A 19,077-nucleotide genomic window follows, 5' to 3' on the forward strand; every position below is an offset into this window, starting at 1 on the left:
TTTCTATGGTAGATAGAAATGCCATGGGGCCTTAGGAAAGACGCACAGATGAATCATAGCACAGCACAGACCCTTAAGGTTTTGGAGCAAAGAGATCTATCCCCTGCAGTTAATTCTTCTCCTTTTGAGATGTAATGCTAAACCTCAGCAGAGACTAAACATTTGGTCAGGTGACAAGCCACAAGGCAACCTGAGTTGCCCATCATGAAAAAGTTACATCTTACCCAACAAACCATAAATTTGGGTGTACACAGTAGATACTCTTATTTAATGAGGACAGACTGCATAAGAACAGCATTAAGTATGAGCTGAATAAGAAGGGTAATTTCCATGATCAAGTGACAGAAATGTAATTCATTAGGTAATAAATGGATTCCAAACAAAATTTCATATATTTGATTCTGATATTAGCAGCAATCATTTTGGTATTTTGTCATAATTTACCACACTTTAGAATTAAATGACTAAGCATACATAACATCTCAATACAAATCTAGTAAAAAATAAAGCTGGAATTCAAAATAGGTTCATCTTACTGAAAAGTCTCTATTGTTAATGATTATGCCCAAACTGAAAGTGAAAGTCACTTAGTCATGTCTAACCCTTTGCAACCCCATGGACTATACAGTTCATGGAATTCTCCAGGCCAGAATAACAGAATGGGTATTCTTTCCCTTCTCCAGGGAATCTTCCCAACCCAGGAATCGAACCCAAGTGTCCTGCATTGCAGGCAAATTCTTTACCAGCTGAGCCACAAGAGAAGCCCAAGAAAACTGGAGAGGGTAACCTATCCCTTCTCCATCAGATCTTCCCAACCTAGGAATCGAACTGGGGTCTCCTGCATGGCAGGTGGATTCTTTACCACCTGAGCTATCAGGGAAGCCCAAGCTAAGGTTCAGAACTGAGATCATTGTTATGATACTCTCACAATTTATATCCCATCTTTTTGCTTCAAAGAATACTTTCATATTTATATTTAATTGTAAAATATATTAAGTATTAATTGGATTATGTTGGTTATAAGCAATCACTTTTGTACTGTCACCTGCACCTTATTTTTAAAATACAAATTTTGATCCAAGTCTCGGACAGCTTATATATGTATGTGTGTCTGTGTATGTGTATATATGCTTATGATCAACCTAGATAGCATATTGAAAAGCAGAGATATTATTTTGCCAACAAAAGTCCATCTAGTCAAGGCTATGGTTTTTCCAGTGGTCATGTATGGATGTGAGAGTTGGACTGTGAAGAAAGCTGAGCACCGAAGAATTGATGCTTTTGAACTGTGGTGTTGGAGAAGACTTGAGAGTCCCTTGGACTGCAAGGAGATCCAACCAGTCCATCTTAAAGGAGATCAGTCCTGGGTGTTCATTGGAAGGACTGATGCTGAAGTTGAAACTCCAATATGTTGGAGTATCATGGAGGTACGAAGAGTTGACTCATTGGAAAAACACCCTGATGCTGGGAGGGATTGGGGGCAGGAGGAGAAGGGGACGACAGAAGATGAGATGACTGGATGGCATCACCAACTCGATGAACATGGGTTCGAGTGAACTCCGAGAGTTGGTGATGGACAGGGAGGCCTGGCGTGCTGTTGCCAGGGGGCAACATGACATGACATGCTGTCATGGGGTTGCAAAGAGTCACAAAGAGATGCTTATGATATGTACCTTATTTTCCTTCTTAAAACTATAAAATCCTGTAAGATAAAATTTCTGAGTCATTAATTTTTGGAATAAGTATTTATGTTAATTAGAAACTGCATTTTTAACATAATATTCTTTAGGTCAAATTTCTCTATCTTGAAAGTTTATAATAATATTTGATCATTTATGGGAAGACCTCTAACTCATAACTACTATCATCTGTTATAATCACTGAGACATTATAGATTTTGTTCACTATCATTTTAATTTAATTTTTTATAGGGTAGTTCTTGATTACTTAATTTTCTATTTATTTTTGCTATAATGTACTGACACTCTTTTTATACTATGTCCTAGTTTTTTTAGCACTATCAGCATACATTTTCCTTTTATAATTTTATTGTTCATACAATTTTTCCTTTTGTAATTCTGTTATCTTTTTACCTCAGTCTATGATCTTGAGCTTTCATCATTCTTATGACATTCTGCCTTTTTTAAGTTGAAATTGAAATTAACTTTTTAATTTTTTTGCTTTCTATTGTAGACTGTATCCAGAGTTATGTTTTCCAATTGACACAATATCATTGTGTCTTCAAGATAAGATATTAACTCTACTTCTGCTGTATTTTTTTGTATAAATCACATGCTTGGAAACAGTCTACCCAGAATCAATGTTTCAACAGAAAAGAGGTGTGGGAAATCACCCATCTTTGATCTCCTGACCCATCTGCTTGAGTGATGTTTTAATTCACTTCTTAAATCTATAGTTTGATGCATACAGTTAACATTAACCAGGAGAAGGCAATGGCACCCGACTCCAGTACTCTTGCCTGGAAAATCCCATGGACTGAGGAGCCTGGTAGGCTGCAATCCATGAGGTCGCTAAGAGTTGGACACAACTGAGTGACTTCACTTTCACTTTTCACTTTCATGCACTGGAGAAGGAAATGGCAACCCACTCCAGTGTTCTTGCCTGGAGAATCCCAGAGACGGGAGAGCCTGGTGGGCTGTCTATGGGGTCGCACAGAGTCGGACACAACTGAAGCAACTTAGCAGCAGCAGCAGTCATCATTTATCAGGCATGAGCTAATTTTACTGAGACAGGATCTTTGCATCTTCACAGTACCTGAATCTCTGTCAAGGAGAAATGATAGATTTTTAGTGGAACATTTAGCCCCAGAATTGTATGGCTGCTGCTGCATTTTGTGTTTATAGCTTTCTCACAGCACTTTGCTCAGGCACAGCAGATGTGGAGGATCAAGTGTACAGCACTGTGCCCCTGACACTGTGTCCTTAGTTCTCTTTTTTGCACTATTGCTTTGATTTTAAAAGATTCTCAATGAAGAACAGAAAGTCATTATTGTATTTACCTCAGAATCCAAGCCTATGAATTAAGACATTTTATATATTTTCTGGTTGCAACACCAAAGCCTAGAGAGAGAAAGGATGTACAGGATACAGGCAGGGGAGTGGACAGAAAATGGCTTTATATTCTTTCAGCTGCACTGGATTTCATACATCTTATCAACATAGGATCTATCATTCAATCATTATAGGATTAAATCATCTCAGAGATTTATGGACATTAACTTTATTCTTAGACCTGACAATCAGATGCAGATTAATAAAACTGTCAGTCCCAGTCACATCATTTGCTTTTCCAGCAGCATTTGTAATAGGAGATTGACAACTTATTCTTGAAATCTTTTTTTCCCCAAAAGTTAGATTCCAGAATGCTTCTTTCTCAATTCTCATACTTCATTTGTTTGTCCTTTTCAATCTGTTTTTCTCAGTAACTTTCATCTTCATGCTTGATTAACTTTGGGTGTCACCAGAGTTAATCCTTATAGCATTTCTCTTCTCTCTGTACTCAGCTATTCCTGTGAACTTACCCTGTCTCATGGTTCTGATGTTACTATGTGATTCATGAGACAGAAAAAAAATTATCTATATTCCTGTTTTATTTTATACTCTGTAGTCTTGATTTACATATTTTAAAAGTTCTATATAGCTCTATATCTAAGTGTCATTGAAGAGTCATTAATAAGATTTTATCATAGACCTTCAATTTGGATAAAGGGCAGTGACATATTTTGGCTTAGATCAAGACTCTTAAGGTCATCCTTTTCTTTTTCTTGGAACTCACATCCTTATTCAATATACCACCAAATATTCATAGTACTATCTTTAAGATATGTGTGTTTGCTCAGTCACTCAGTCATGTCTGACTCTTTGTGACCCCATGGACTGTAGCCCACTAGGCTCCTCTGTTCGTGGGATTCTCCAGACAAGAATACTAGAATGGATTGCCATTCCCTTCTCCAGGGAGTCTTCCTGACCCAGGGATGGAACCCACATCTCTTGCATTGGCAGATGGATTCTTTTACCACTGAACCACCTGGGAAGCCCTGCTGACTTGTTAGACTGTCCAGACCACCAAATATTCATAGTACTACTTTTAAGATATCCATAATCTATCATTTCCCATCAACTTTAATACTACAACCTTGTCAAGATGCTTTTTCACATAGATCACTGTAATAACCTCCAAAGTGTGTGTGTGTGTGTGTGTGAGTGTGTGTGTGTGTGTGTGTGTGTGTGTGTGTGTGTGTGTGTGTCCCTTATCCCCAGGGAATTAATTATCCACTGAGCAGCATAAGTTTTGTTTTAATGTAAGCCACAATACATCATTTTTCTGGTAAAACTCACCAATTACTTTCCATCCCTGTATATTATAATACACACATGTGTCACGACTGAGCAACTGAAAAAAAACAAACCTTGTTCAAGCTTCAGAAGTGGGAGAGTGGGCTTCTGACTGACTTCTGACCTACCTGGACTAAGTGCCTGGATGCAAGCACACCAATTATGACCAGCATGTCAGGCCACACTTTGGATAATAAAGGAAGTGGGTCTGGGAATCTCTTAAGCCCCTAAGGGCCTGGCCACCAGCCCCAACCAGGGTCTAAGAAGCCTTGTGACTCACAAGGTGAAACTAATAGCATTGTAAAAGTTCAAGAAAAACCAGAGCTGCATTTTCACATGCAAACTGATGATAGTATTAGTTTATGGGAGCCTCCAAAACTATAATTTGAAGTCTCCTCATAGAGGCGAATGCACTGCCTGGGATCCTTTTACAGTTGGGACCCCAGACTGTTGTTACATGGGGCTTCCCAGTGCTGTTAAAATCTAAATGTAAGTGTCAGCCCAAAGTGGTGATGTATCAGCTATTATCTCTCTCTTTTGTTTCTATTTCTTTCCTTTTAATGACTGTATATTGAAATTAAGTTAAAGAATCTTCTATTAAATATTGAAATTATTTGTGTGTGTAATGAGTAGTTTTTTTTGTTAACAAATCCTTCAAATCTAAAATGAAAATGAAGCTTTTGATAAGCAACATGTGGCAAATAATAGTCTTCTGGTACCTTCGAATCAAGGTGGTACAATCACTTCCATTTAAGTCCTTTTACTTTCCTTGGTTTTAAATGCTGCTATAAGAATCACATGGAATTTTATTTTAATTTCATTAATCAAATAGGACATAAATCATATATTTACCTGCTCATATATAAACTTATAAGAAGTATTTTATAGAAGTACTCATATAAAAGCTCAAGAAACAGTCTATTGTGTGGACCCATGTAATACAACTAGAAGAAATCCTTTAGCCAGTTTTTAAGAGTAAGACTGCTATTTACAAATTCTCTCAACTTTTCTTTATAAGAAAATGTTTATTCTTTCACTCCTGAAAGGTAATTTCAGCAAATATAGAACCCATGGTTGACAATTATTTTATTTCAGCACATAAAAAACATCATGCCACTTCCTTCTGGCCTCCATGGCTTCAGATGAGAAATCAGATATCATTTGAACTGATTTTCCCCTACAAGTATTATATTATTTAACTCTGACTGCTTTCAAGATTTTATTTTTGTCATTAGCTTTCAAAAGTGTAATCATGGCATGTTTTAATGTGGTTTTCTTTTAGTTTGTTTGTTGCATAAATGTTGAAAATTTAACAACTAGGAAAACACAGATTTATATAATGTTCTGATAGGAATAAGATAATGAAATTGTAATGGAAAGGTCAAAAAGGATGTCTGAGGCAGTTTAATATAAATTTTTACTAAAATCCACATATAGAGTAAATTGCTATAAATCAAGAGGAATTTTTAATCACCAGCTAAAAGAAATTTGAAAAAGAAAGGTTAAATGAAAGAAATCTCATGGTCAGATTTTCTATTGTATAATAAAGAATTTGGTTGGCCTTTGTCTCAGGTTGCTGAAAGGGAGTCTCTAAATTTGGTGGATTTCCCAAGTGATAGAATATTGTTGTTATTCATTTTCTATTTAATAAGTAGTTCATGTTAATGAGGTAACTCAGTATGGGCTCCTAGATAGTTTATTCTGAATGATGATATCAAGATGAGGACTGGCAGAAAGATCACATGGTTAAAAGGTTGGGACTTTGAGCCGCTTGATATCAGCACAACATCCAGGGAATAAAAGGGAATGTAGACAGAGTCAGTGACACAGACAAAGATTTGATCAATCATGTCTACATAATGAAACCTCAATAAAATCTCTACATATCTCTAGAAGAGACACCCCAAGCATCTCTTCTTTTGGTAGATGCTGATTTGTATCCTCATTGCTACAATGAAACTGCATTTGTAAGTATAGTACTGTCAGCAGCTTCAATGAGTCATTTTAGTGCATTATTGAACTGAAGAGACAGCAGAAACTCTCAAATTTGAAGCCAGCTGGCCAGGACTGTGGGTGTCTGGGAATCCCCAAATTTGCAGCTGCTGTCTGAGGTGAGGGCAGACTTGTGGAGAAACTTCATGTCCTTTTGTGAAGTTTGGCCTAAGTCTGGATAGTCACCTAAGTCATCATGAGTTAGTTATTGCCGATCTTTTTAACTTAGTTGTTAATGCTATCAGAATCGATCCTGAGGTCAGATTTTCCATTCTATCTACAGATCAAGAAAATCTCATTAATATTTTTAGATTATTTTTAATTACAAATTGTACTTTATTTTTTCATTTTTAGGAAAATTTACCTTGAACTGTTGATAGTGAGTGCAATAATCAATGAAAATATTGTCTCTCTAACAATTTTTATAATGTATTTCATAATATACATTACATGCTATTTTTATCTTTGCAATTGAACTAAGATTTTCAATGGTGGTAAATGAACCACAGATACAACAGTCACCCTAATTTGATCTTGAAGATCTGTTTACATGAAATAAATTGTGTTATAAGATACATGAGGTTGTGGTTTTAATTAATTAATCTATTTACTTTTGTGTAGCGTGTTCCGCATTATATTACCTTATGTCTTTTTTCTTTAAATCAATATTGTCTTTTGGGGAGAATAAGATATTTCAAGTCAGTAATCTTATCACAATAATTCTGAAGAGAGCTCTCTAAAATGTTATTCTTTCTGCACATTGATTGTAATTGTGGTAGAGTTGGGAGACGTTCACTAACTGATTCAAAGAATTTGAAAACATACATATCATGATTCACTTTCAAACCTGGGAAAAGAGTACATCAAGGCTGTATATTGTCACCCTGCTTTTTTAATTTACATGCAGAGTATAGCATGTGAAATGCCGGCCTGGATGGCACAAACTGGAATCAAGATTGCCGGGAGAATGACACCAGCTTTATAGCAGAAAGCAAAGAGGAACTAAAGAGCCTCTTGATTAAACAGCAGAGTGAAAAAGCTAGCTTAAAATTCAACATTCAAAAACTAAGATCATAGCATCCAGTCCCATCTCTTCATGGGAAATAGATGGGGAAACAAGGCTCCAAAATCACTGCACATGATGACTGCAGCCATGAAATTAAAAGATGCTTGCTCCTTGGAACAAAAGCCATGAGAAACCTAGACAGAGTATTAAAAAGCAGAGACATTACTTTGCCGACAAATATCTGTGTAATCACAGCTATGGTTTTTCCTGTAGTCATGCAGAGATGTGAGAATTGGACCATAAAGAAGGCTGAGCGCCAAAGAATTGATGCTTTTGAACGGTGGTAAGGAGTAGACTCTTGAGAGTCCCTTGGACTGCAAGGAGATCGAACCAGTCAATCCTAAAGGAAATCAGTCCTGAATATTCATCAGAAGGACTGATGCTGAAGCTGAAATTCCAATACTTTGGCCACCTGATGTGAAGAGTTGACTCATTAGAAAAGACCTTGATGCTGGGAAAGATTGAGGCCAGAGGAGAAGGGGATGACAGAGGATGAGATGGTTGGATGGCATCACCGAATTGATGGACATGAGTTTCAGCAAGCTCTGGGCGAGGGTGAAGGACAGAGAGGCCTGGTATGCTGCAGTAGTCCATGGGGTCACAAAGAGACAGATGCAAATGTGCAACTGAACAAAAACAACGTGATCTGCTACAACCAAAAGTATTTTGTATTAAGGTTGTGATCAGAGCTAGTATGCTGAGGTTTGTACCACAGCATACTCTCTAATGGATTCATGCTTGAGAACTATAGAAAAAAGTATATGATAGTGTAAATAAGACAAAATAAGTAGAGGAAAGAATGTCTGCCTAAAACTATGTAAGACAAGGTACCTGGCACAAGTTCTTCTAAATCTAATAGGATGTATTATGAGGGAAAAGATGCCTTCTTCTGCACTTTTCCAGAAGTAGAGCAAATTAGCTTTAGACCCACTGCTGTCTCAAGGCATTTCAGTGGGTGCACAAAGGGGAAAACAGCTGCAGCAGCAGCAGAGACCGAGATCATGGTACTCAGTACAGTAGTGGTAGCACCTGTTGAAGGCGACTTGTCCTAAGGCAGCATCCACAGTGCCTAACAGTACGGTGGAGATGCCCACTGAGGTGAAAACACTGTACTCAGAATGGTCCTAACTCTGCCAAGAAGGACACTGCACTGCCTGCTGAACAATGGTCAAGCTACCAGGGAGCTGGCAGAACAGTACTCAGTGAGATAGCTGCACACATAACAGGCAAATAAGAAATCTCTTGGGACCTTCAAAAAAAAAAAAATCCTTGCACATGAATAATGAATAAGTATTTAAGGGGAAATATGCAGGATCCTAAGGACTTCCATGACAAGTTGTAGGTAAATGTCCATGGATCTCAAGTCAATATTGCTAATGTAAACCACAGACAGTTGAGACCTGGGGAAATTAAGCTCATGCATAGGTAACTGGAGAAGGCAATGGCACCCCACTCCAGTACTCTTGCCTGGAAAATCCCGTGGACGGAGGAGCCTGGTAGGCTGCAGTCCATGGGGTCACTAGAGTCAGACACGACTGAGCAACTTCACTTTCACTTTTCACTTTCATGCATTGGAGAAGGAAATGGAAACCCACTCCAGTGTTCTTGCCTGGAGAATCCCAGGGACAGGGGGGCCTGGTGGGCTGCCGTCTATGGGGTCACACAGAGTCGGACACGACTGAAGTGACTTGGCGGCGGCAGCAGCAGCATAGGTAACACTTTTTAAATTATATTTTTCTACTAGACAGTAAACTTGTAATTGTGAAAGAATGGATGGCTTATTATTCCAAATATATTTAAGGATTTCAATAATTTTCTGAGTAGCTGTTATTGCTGACATAAATTCTGAAACATATTTTAAAACATTACTGGAAACATTTTAAAAGTTATATTATGGAGATGAAGCAAAAACTTAGCCATTACTTTAAAATCTCAGCTTTGCCAAGGGAAAAAATGATGAATAATTTACTTGGAGTAAATCCAACAATTTTCTGTAATGTACATAAAACACTCATGAAAATATCTTCTCCTTCAGGGAGAAGGTATTTTTCCTTGCCCTTTCATGAAACACAAGTGTTTTTGAGACACAGTTCTGAAAAATGTTTTCCAAGAGCTGTCTTTAGTAAACAGAGTTCTCAGGTTGTAAATGGGCTGTGCACCAAGAGTTCTGATTCATTCAGTTCTCTCCATTTTTTTTAAACCTAGAAGTGCCCGCTCCCACAAGATTAAAGGGAAGAAAAAATGAAAAGGAGAAGAGGGTGACAGAGGATAAGATGGTTGGGTGGCATCACTGATTCAAGGGACATGAACTTGGGTAAACTCCAGGAGATGGTGAAGGACAAGGAAGCCTGGCGTGCTGCAGGCCATGGGGTTGCAAAAAGTTGGACAAAACTTGGTGACTGAACAACAGCATTCCCTTCCTTCATTAACTCCATAGGCCACCATTTGATTTCCTCTAGCATATTCCCTAATTCACCAGCTTTAACATCATTATTGCAGCCTCTCACACTCTCCCAACATAGGCTCACTCTGTACTTTGAAAATCTACCTTCCTATTTTCTCATAAGTGCAGGAGAAAAGGGACAACAGGAATTTCTCACATTTGCTTTCTGAACTAGTATGAAATATGGAGGTAGAAGTATTCTATGCAAGGTAAAATTCTTAGGCAATTTTTTCAACAGAAGTGTATTACAGGCCAGTATGTGAAGAATGCTAAGAATACAGTAATGAGTGAATCCAGCCCTGACCACATGGAACTGACAGTTGAATGAGGGAAGTAAACACATAATCAACCAAAAATTAAATGATAAGCTAATTACGGCAAGTACATGATACATGGAAAAGCCCTGATGCTAGGAAAGATTAAGGGCAAGAAAAGAAGAGGGCGATAGAGGATGAGATGGTTGGATGGTATCATTGACTCAATGGAAATGAGTTTGAGCAAACTGCGAGATATTGAAGCACAGGGAATTCTGGCATGCTTCTGTCCATGGGGTCACAAAGAGTCGGACACGACTGAGTGACTGAACAACAACAACAATAGGATACTATGACAGCATGTGGAGACTCATAGAAGGCTTGCATGTGTATGTGACAGTTAAACCTGTAGGATGATTAGGAGATAATCACAGGGGGAGTGTGGAGGAAAAGCATTAGAAATAGAGTGGCTGCCAGAAACAAAGACTGTGTGAAGCCCCAGGGACTGAAGGCTCTAAGGACTAAGCACTGTGCTAAGCCTTGGAATGACCTGAATGTGAATCAATGAGGTAGGAGGGAAAGAGAATGGACAGGTCACATTCATATTTCAAAAATAGCATCTGGCTATGAATGAGGGAATGCAGATAAGAACTGGGACAGGCACAATGGATACGTAGTTGTCTGTTGCAAGAGATAATGGTAGCTTCAATTAGGACAATAATGAGTGAAATAGAGAGAAGTGAGTGAATTCTAGAAGTTTTAGGAGATTTATGATTTAGTCTTGAGATGGATCCAACACAGTTAATAAGAAGGAAGATTGTGAAAGATCCCAACTATATTTTCATAATTGCACAGGAACATTGGTGTATATGTAGAAGAGAGCAGAGGGAGTTCTCTTGAAACCTTTGGCTCACATACGCTATGAACCTCATCAAAATGACACCTCTTGCCCAAGAGTAAAATGGAAATTTTCTGAAAGTGCAGAACCAGGGTGACAACTAATTGGTCACAAACCACAGGGTGCAGAATAGCACAGTCAAAATCTGGGACAATGAAAGGACACAGCTGGACTATCTGGAAAGCCCCTACATCACCAGGTGATTGGGGTCAAGAATGTAGAAGAGGCTGTTAAACTAGACTGCTATCAAGAATGCTTAGTGTCCCCGGCTGTGGCTCAGATAAAATTAACCTGGAAGCATGCAGCACTCAGATTCTGTATCCTGGTGGACATTATTTAAGTGTTATTTAACTCAATTATGCTTTTGAATATTATAAATAGTGAACTCAATTTGTCTGTAATGATTTTGCTGCTTCTTATAGTTTAGAAAATAAATTTGATTTACATTTTGCCCAAAGATGGGCACAATAAAGGACAGAAAGAGTAGAGACCTAGTAGAAGCTAAGAGATCAAGAAGAGATGGAAGGACTACATGGAAGAACAATGCAAAAAAGATCTTAACGAACCAGATTACTACAACAGTAGGGTCAGTCACCTGGAGCCAGACATTCTGGAGTGTGAGGTCAAGTAGTCCTTGGGAAGCATGTTAATAAAACTAGTAGATGTGATGAAATTCCAGTATAGCTATTCAAAACCCTAAAGGATGATGCCATCAAGGTGTTGCATTCAATATATCAGCAAATCTGGAAGACTCAGCAGTGGCTATAGGACTGGAAAATGTCAACCCTCATCCCAATCCCCAAGAGTAATACTAAAGAATGTTCTAGCCATTGAGCAATTTCACTCATCTCCCATGCTAGTAAGGTCATGCTTAAAATCTTGCATGCTAGGCTCCAGCATTATGGGAACCAAGAACTTCCAGATGTCCAAGCTGGGCAGAGAAACCAGAGATCAAATTGCCAATATCCACTGGATCATAGAGAAATCTAGGGAATTCTAGAAAAACATCTACCTCTGTTTCATGGACTACACTAAAGCCTTTGACTGTGTGGATCATAAAAAACTGTGGAAGCTCTTAAAGAGATATGAATACAGACCATCTTATCTGTCTCCTGAGAAACCTGTATGCAGGCCAAGAAGCAACAGTTAGAACTCTGTGTGGAACAACTGATTGGTTCAAGACTGAGAAAGGAGTATGACAGGGCTGTCCACTGTCACTGTGTTTGTTAAACCTATATGCTGAGCACATCATGAGAAATACCAGGCTGGATGAGTTACAAGCTGGAATCAAGATAGGTGGGAGAAATTTCAACAACCTCAGATATGCGGATGATACCACTCTAATGGCCGAAAGCAAAGAGGAACTGAAGAGCTTCTTGACGAGGGTGAAGAAGGAGAGTGAAAGAGCTGGCTTAAGACTAAATATTAAAAATCTAAGATCATGGCATCTGGCCCCATTACTTCAAGGCAAACATAAGGGGAAATTGTAAAAGTAGTGACATATTTTCTCTTCTTGGGCTCTAAAATCACTGTCGATGATGACTGCAGCCATGTAATCAGAAGACAATTGCTTCTTGGCAGGAAAGCTCTGACAAACCTAGACAGTTTGTTGAAAAGCAGAGATATTACTCTGCTGACAAAGGTCTGTATAGTCGAGGTTATGGTCTTCCCAGTGGTCACATATGGTTGTGAAAGCTGGACTGTAAAGAAGGCAGAATGCCAAAAAATGGATGCCTTTGAACTGTGGTGCTGGTGAAGACTCCCAAGAGTCTCTTGGACAGCAAGGAGATCAAACCAATCATCCTAAAAGGAATCAATCCTGAATAATTGTTGATAGGACTGATGCTAAAGCTGAAGCTCCAGTATTATGGTCATCAGATGTGAATAGCTAACTCATTGGAAAATCCCCTGATGCTGGGAAAGACTGAGGGCAGAAAGAGAAGAGAGCATCAGAAGATGAGATGGCTGGATGGCATCACCGATGCAATGGACATGAACTTGGGCAAACTTCGGGAGATGGTGATGGACAGGGAAACCTGGCATGCTGCAGTCCATGGAGTCACAAAGAGTTGAACACAACAGGATGACTGAATAACAACATCAGTGCATAACAGAGAGAGATGACCTAGACACACACAATTATTTTTATTACTTATACCCTCTACATTTGATTAGACTCCATCAGTACCCGACTTACAACTTGGCATGTCTGGTACCTCAAGTTCACGAGGGTCAACCCTGATTTCATAGTCACTTACTGTTCCATCATCAAGTATTCCTCATCTATTGGGACCTGGTAGCATGTCAAAAGCTGCTGGTTTCTGCTACACAAATGACAATGCTTCTCTAGAAACATGAGTTTTCACTGTTATTCCCTTATTATTGTTTCCAGAGACACTATACAATATGCTCATTCACTTCCAGCACCTTTGCGTCTATCAAATAAAATGACTAAAGTGACTGAGCTGAAGGACAGATTTACCAAAGCCCAGACCTGCTGTAGAGCCCTGTCTTGCTCTGGGTCCACTAAAAGTTGGCAACCTTTGAATTATCCGATATCTACTTATTTACTTACTTATTCATAGCTGCCTTGGATCTTAGTTGCAGTATCCAGATTCTTCGTTGCTGCGATCTAGCTTCTCTCTATTTGCATCACACAGGCTTAGTTGTCTTGTGGCATGTGAGATCTTAGTTCCCCCACCAGGGATGGAACTGACAACCCCAGCATTGGGAGGTGGATTCTTAACTACTGGACTACCAGAGAAGTCCCCAAATTTTCTAATAAATAGATTGAAAAGAATTCCAAAAGAGCTATACTCTTCTCCAAAATCCAAAATGCCTACAGAGTGCTATTCCCTTTACAGTGTTAGGAGAGGTAAAATATAATAATTTATATTTCCATTGAAGGAATGTCCTGGCATCTCCAGGCATTTAGAGACTTTACAAGGTCACCCATGTGACAGGTCCCTGAATCATCCCAGGATTTATTTTTGACTCTTAGTCACACGTGAATCTTAGCAAGGAAGTAAAAAAACTTGCTTATTTCTGTTCATCAGGCTCCCTCAATATCATTCATCAAAAGAGAATCTGATCTAGAGAATGTCAAGGTGAACAAATTTTCTTTGACTCTATTTAAAACTGTGTAGGAATGTTATCACAGCTCTGGAGCAAGACACTGAATGTGTCCTGGCTCTGATCTTCTTTCCTCATGGAGTCTGAAAATAGCACATCACCAGATCATTAACTACATACAATTTCCAGAACTGATTAAATCTTTTCTAATAAAGATATCCCATCTCTCACAGCAGTGGGACTACCACTTCATTATGTTTAAGTGGTCCACTGTCTTCTGTCAATATCTATCTGATTTTTGCAGTGACCATATTGGTGAATTAAATAAATTGTGATGAGGACTTGTAACACAGCATGCTTTAAAACACTGATTTCTGCATTTCTACATGGGACATGACACTAATGCTGATTTATTATCTTCTCTAGGAAGAGGGGGACGTTTCAGAGATTTCCATCTGGCTTTTCCTACCAGGATGACTCTCATTCCCTGAGCCTAGAAACCATTGTGATAGCTCTGCCAGCTACTAATTATATTTTCCCAATTATACATTTAGGGACTACGGAAATAACCACAAGTTTGGCCTGCAGGACAGTGAGACGCCCAGGGGGTGGACTTGTAACAGCATGTCATGTATCATCTAGCCTGCTTATATATCTAAACTAAGTGGGGATAGGCCCTCGGTGCTGTTTTGTCTCAGCTGAAACTCCACAGCTTTCAAAGGATCTTGGATTTTTCTTTTCCACAAGTAGAGTAAATTTAATTTTAAAAAGTGTTTTTGGGAAAAAATTGGGCTGATATTTATTTTAAAGATTTGTTATGACTTTGAAGGGCTCTTCCTCAAAGGAACCTGGCTTTTTTATAATTAATGAAATTTGTTTGTTTGTTTTGTTTTGGGCTTTTTGTGGATGTGGCTGAATTTGCTTAAATTTCAACTAAATTTTTTTTTATGTTTTATATCTTTTTTATTGAGGTATAGTTTTTTTACAATGTTGTATTGGTTTCTGATGTACAGCAAAGTGAATTAGCTATGTGCTTAGTCGCTTAGTTGTGTCCAGCTCTTTGCGACCCCATGGACTGTAGTCTGCCAGGCTCCTCTGTCCATGGAAATCCTCCAGGCAAGAATACTAAAGTGGTTGCCATGCCCTCCTCCAGGGGATCTTCCCAACCCAGGGATCGAACCCAGGTCTTTCACATTGCAGGTGGATTCTTTACTATTTGAGCCATCAGGAAAACTCAATCAGCTATATATTTGAGTTTTCCTGATATATATATACACATATATCCCCTCCCTTATGGACCTCTCTCCCATCCCAAACCTATGTACCTAGGGTCACCTAATTGATGACAAAGGAGGCAAGAATATGCAATGTGGAAGAGACAGTGTTGCTGAAAGGCTGGACAGCTATATGCAAAGGAATGAAACTAAAACAATCCCTAACATCATACACAAAAATAGACTCAAAATGGGTTAAAGACCTAAATGGAAGGCTGAAACTATGTAAAAATATTAGAGGAAAACATAGGCAGAACACTCTTTCAAATAAATCACAGCAAGATCTTATTTGACCCATCTTCTAGCATAATGAAAATAAAAACAAAATTAAAAAATGGGACCTAATTAAATCTAAAAGCCCAGTTCAGAGCAGTGAACCATTATTAATCCTGACATCAAAGGATACTGGCATAGTTGGCCCACAGGTACACTGCTGCTGCTGCTGCTGCTAAGACACTTCAGTCGTGTCCGACTCTTTGCCACCCCATGGACTGCAGCCTATCAGGCTCCTCCATCCATGGGATTTTCCAGGCAAGAGTACTGGAGTGGGGTGCCATTGCCTTCTCCGCACAGGTACACTGAAAGTCATCAAATAAAATAATTTTCACAACTCCTTCCCATGCCTCTTCCTCAATAGACACAAATCTTTAGAAACAAGTCAAGTGACCAGTATAATTGTTTGCCCTTGGCCATGGAATATAATCTCACCTGAGAATAACATCCCTTATGATTTTCATAGCCAACCACTCTACATCTACAGATTTCAGGGGAGAGATTGTGCTCAACTGTAGTTTCTGACCAAAATGTGGTCTAGGTATATGCTGTAAGAAATATGACATTTATTACAATTTTCTAAAACATCTTCATTATATTGCTTAGAAATTGGAAGAAAATCCAAATGATGTTTTAAAGGGACTTGAAAGTTTTACCTTTTAAAAGGTGGTTGCAATTTTCATTGGATTCCTATGAGTTCAGAAACTGATTATTAGTTTTTGATTATTTTTCTACCAGTACACTTAACTATGAATTTAGTGTTTTGTGGTCTCTATATCTCATCAGTGGGGCATACATAATTAATTATTCCACAATTACATTGAAATAATGTATCTATGACAGGTTCAAGGTGCTCTACAGAAGGAAACAAGACCCTGAATAGATAGTTCTCCTGCCTAATGCTGCTGCTGCTGCTGCTGCTGCTGCTAAGTCACTTCAGTCGTGTCTGACTCTGTGCGACCCCATAGACAGCAGCCCACCAGTCTCCCCTGTCCCTGGGATTCTCCAGGCAAGAACACTGGAGTGGGTTGCCATTTCCTTCTCCAATGCATGAAAGTGAAAAGTGAAAGTGAAGTCACTCAGTCGTGTCCGACCCTCAGCGACCCCATGGACTGCAGCCGTCCAGGCTCCTCCATCCATGGGATTTTCCAGGCAAGAGTACTGGAGTGGGGTGCCATTGCCTTCTCCACCTGCCTAATGAAGGGATCCTAATTGTTATTTTGGAATCATGTATCACAAACATTAGAAAATTGGTCCAGTGACAAATGTTTTAACCCCTAGGAAGATGTTATGATTCACAGTGGTCCATTCATTATATGACTAAGACAGAATCACTGGAAAGTTAGAATACTTCACTTGCTGTCACAAACATCACCTCAGCAGAATAAGTTATTAGATATATGCATTACACTGGAAGCAGAGAAGAACAAGCAGACAAAAGGAGTTGGCTCCTTAATGGAAAGAATTAATGGAAATTAATAATTTCGTACATACTAAGATGAAGCTAAAGTGGTGGTAGAGTTTTTGAGAATATGAAACGCCTTGGTTGGTAAATTGATTACTAGCAAGCAGAACACTTTTTTTTTAATAGGCGTTAGAGATAAATAAGGTCAAAGAAAAATAAGCAGACAAGCATGCTAGCGACCTATAAAAATTAAAGTTTATTTCTCATTTACATCCCATGCCTATTCCCAAGCATTGAAGGGACTCACATTCTGAGCTTATCCTCATGCCAGGACCAAGATCAGCATCACAACTCTGTGTTCAGTATCCTGTGATAAACCAAAATGGAAAATAACATGTAAAATAATATATATATATATATGCATAACTGAATCACTGTTGTACAGCAGAAATTACCACAATATTATAAATCAACCATGCTTCAATAAAATAAATTTTAAAAATAAAAAAAATTATATGCTATTGGAGTAACAGTGCAGGAATGAAAAAGTAAATGCAGGAACAAAAATGTGATACTAGATAATCCATTTAAAACAAAATATTATTGAAGATAAACCTAAAGGGAATTTTAAAAATGATCAGTTATAAATAAATAATCCCTATTGCCAACACTAATGGACTTGAAATCTGAGCTGAAAAAATGTCAGAGGATCATCTAATTATTATTTATGAAAATAAATCAGATCAGGATATACTTTTTTCAGTGTTTATTTTCTTTTTTATTCACAGTCAGATTTTGGAAAAAGCAAAGTCCTCTTTCTAGTAAAAGAAGTTAGTTTATCCTTCTGTGGTGGCTCGGATAGTGAAGAATCTGCCTGCATTGCAGGAGACCTGAGATTGATCTCTGGGCTGGGAAGATCCCCTGGAGGAGGGCATGACAATCCACTCTAGTATTCTTGCCTGGGGAATTCCATGGACAGAGGAGCCTTGCGGACTACAGTCCATGGGGTCACAAAGAATTGGACACAATTGAGCAATTAACACACAAAATAGTAAAGCATATTTCTCAGGACAACCAAGAATTGCTGACTGTCTAACCAAGCACTAGCTAGATCTCTTCTGTCTTAGGCCAAGAATGAGGAAGAGGGTTCTTGAGATACAGACATGACACTTCCTCTGGCTGTGACTCTGAACTACCTGCGATTAGTACTGGAAACAAAAAATTACAAATTGTTGGATGTGAAGTTGGCAGTTGATCATACAAACTTCTAACCTGGGATAAGTATAGGGAGTTTGATGTTACTGTGATTAATTGTTTTGAAGTAAACAGAGAAACAAAGTTCCAGCACACAGCTCAGATGAAAGCAGTTCCCCTTCAAGTATAAATGTTATTGTTTATCAACCCTTCAGCATATGACCTATTTGAGTTTCTGGGTGGAAGATTTAAATCAGGTGAAGACTGTAATCTTTAGCCAATTTAGTCTTCAATGATATCTTCAGAGTAAAAGGGGGCAGAGAAGTTGTATGGGCTAGTGTGTAAAAATATGTAACATGGGTAGTAAAAATTGGGGTTCCTCTTAAATTTAGTATGTCTTCACTTTATTGCACCCAAAGAGCCCTTGCACAATGCATAATCCAGCTCTTTCAAGTACTAACAGTGGGACTTTCAACCACAACCAAATACTTTTATGTAAATCTTATGTAGTATACACTATTTTTCAACATATACTATATTCTTCTATGCATATTATTCTTCCAGATCTCCAAATCCTGAATTAAGCACAATATCAGGCAAAATCAAACACCATATCCAACATCATAATCAATCATATTGTCTGTTCCCCACCCCACCCCCACCCCCCGTGAGGAAGTTGGAGGAAAGGAAGTGATATATTTGGAATAATCATTCAAGAATAATTTATGGAGAACAAAATATGTTCCAGATAAAGTTTTTGGTGTGTGCTAAGTCATTTCAGTAGCGTCCGACTCTTAGTAGCCCTATTGACCATAGTCCACCAGGCTCTTCTCTCCATGAGGTTCTCCAGG

The sequence above is a fragment of the Bubalus bubalis genome, chromosome 17 (assembly GCF_019923935.1).
Source record: "Bubalus bubalis isolate 160015118507 breed Murrah chromosome 17, NDDB_SH_1, whole genome shotgun sequence".
In the NCBI taxonomy this organism is placed as follows: domain Eukaryota; kingdom Metazoa; phylum Chordata; class Mammalia; order Artiodactyla; family Bovidae; genus Bubalus; species Bubalus bubalis.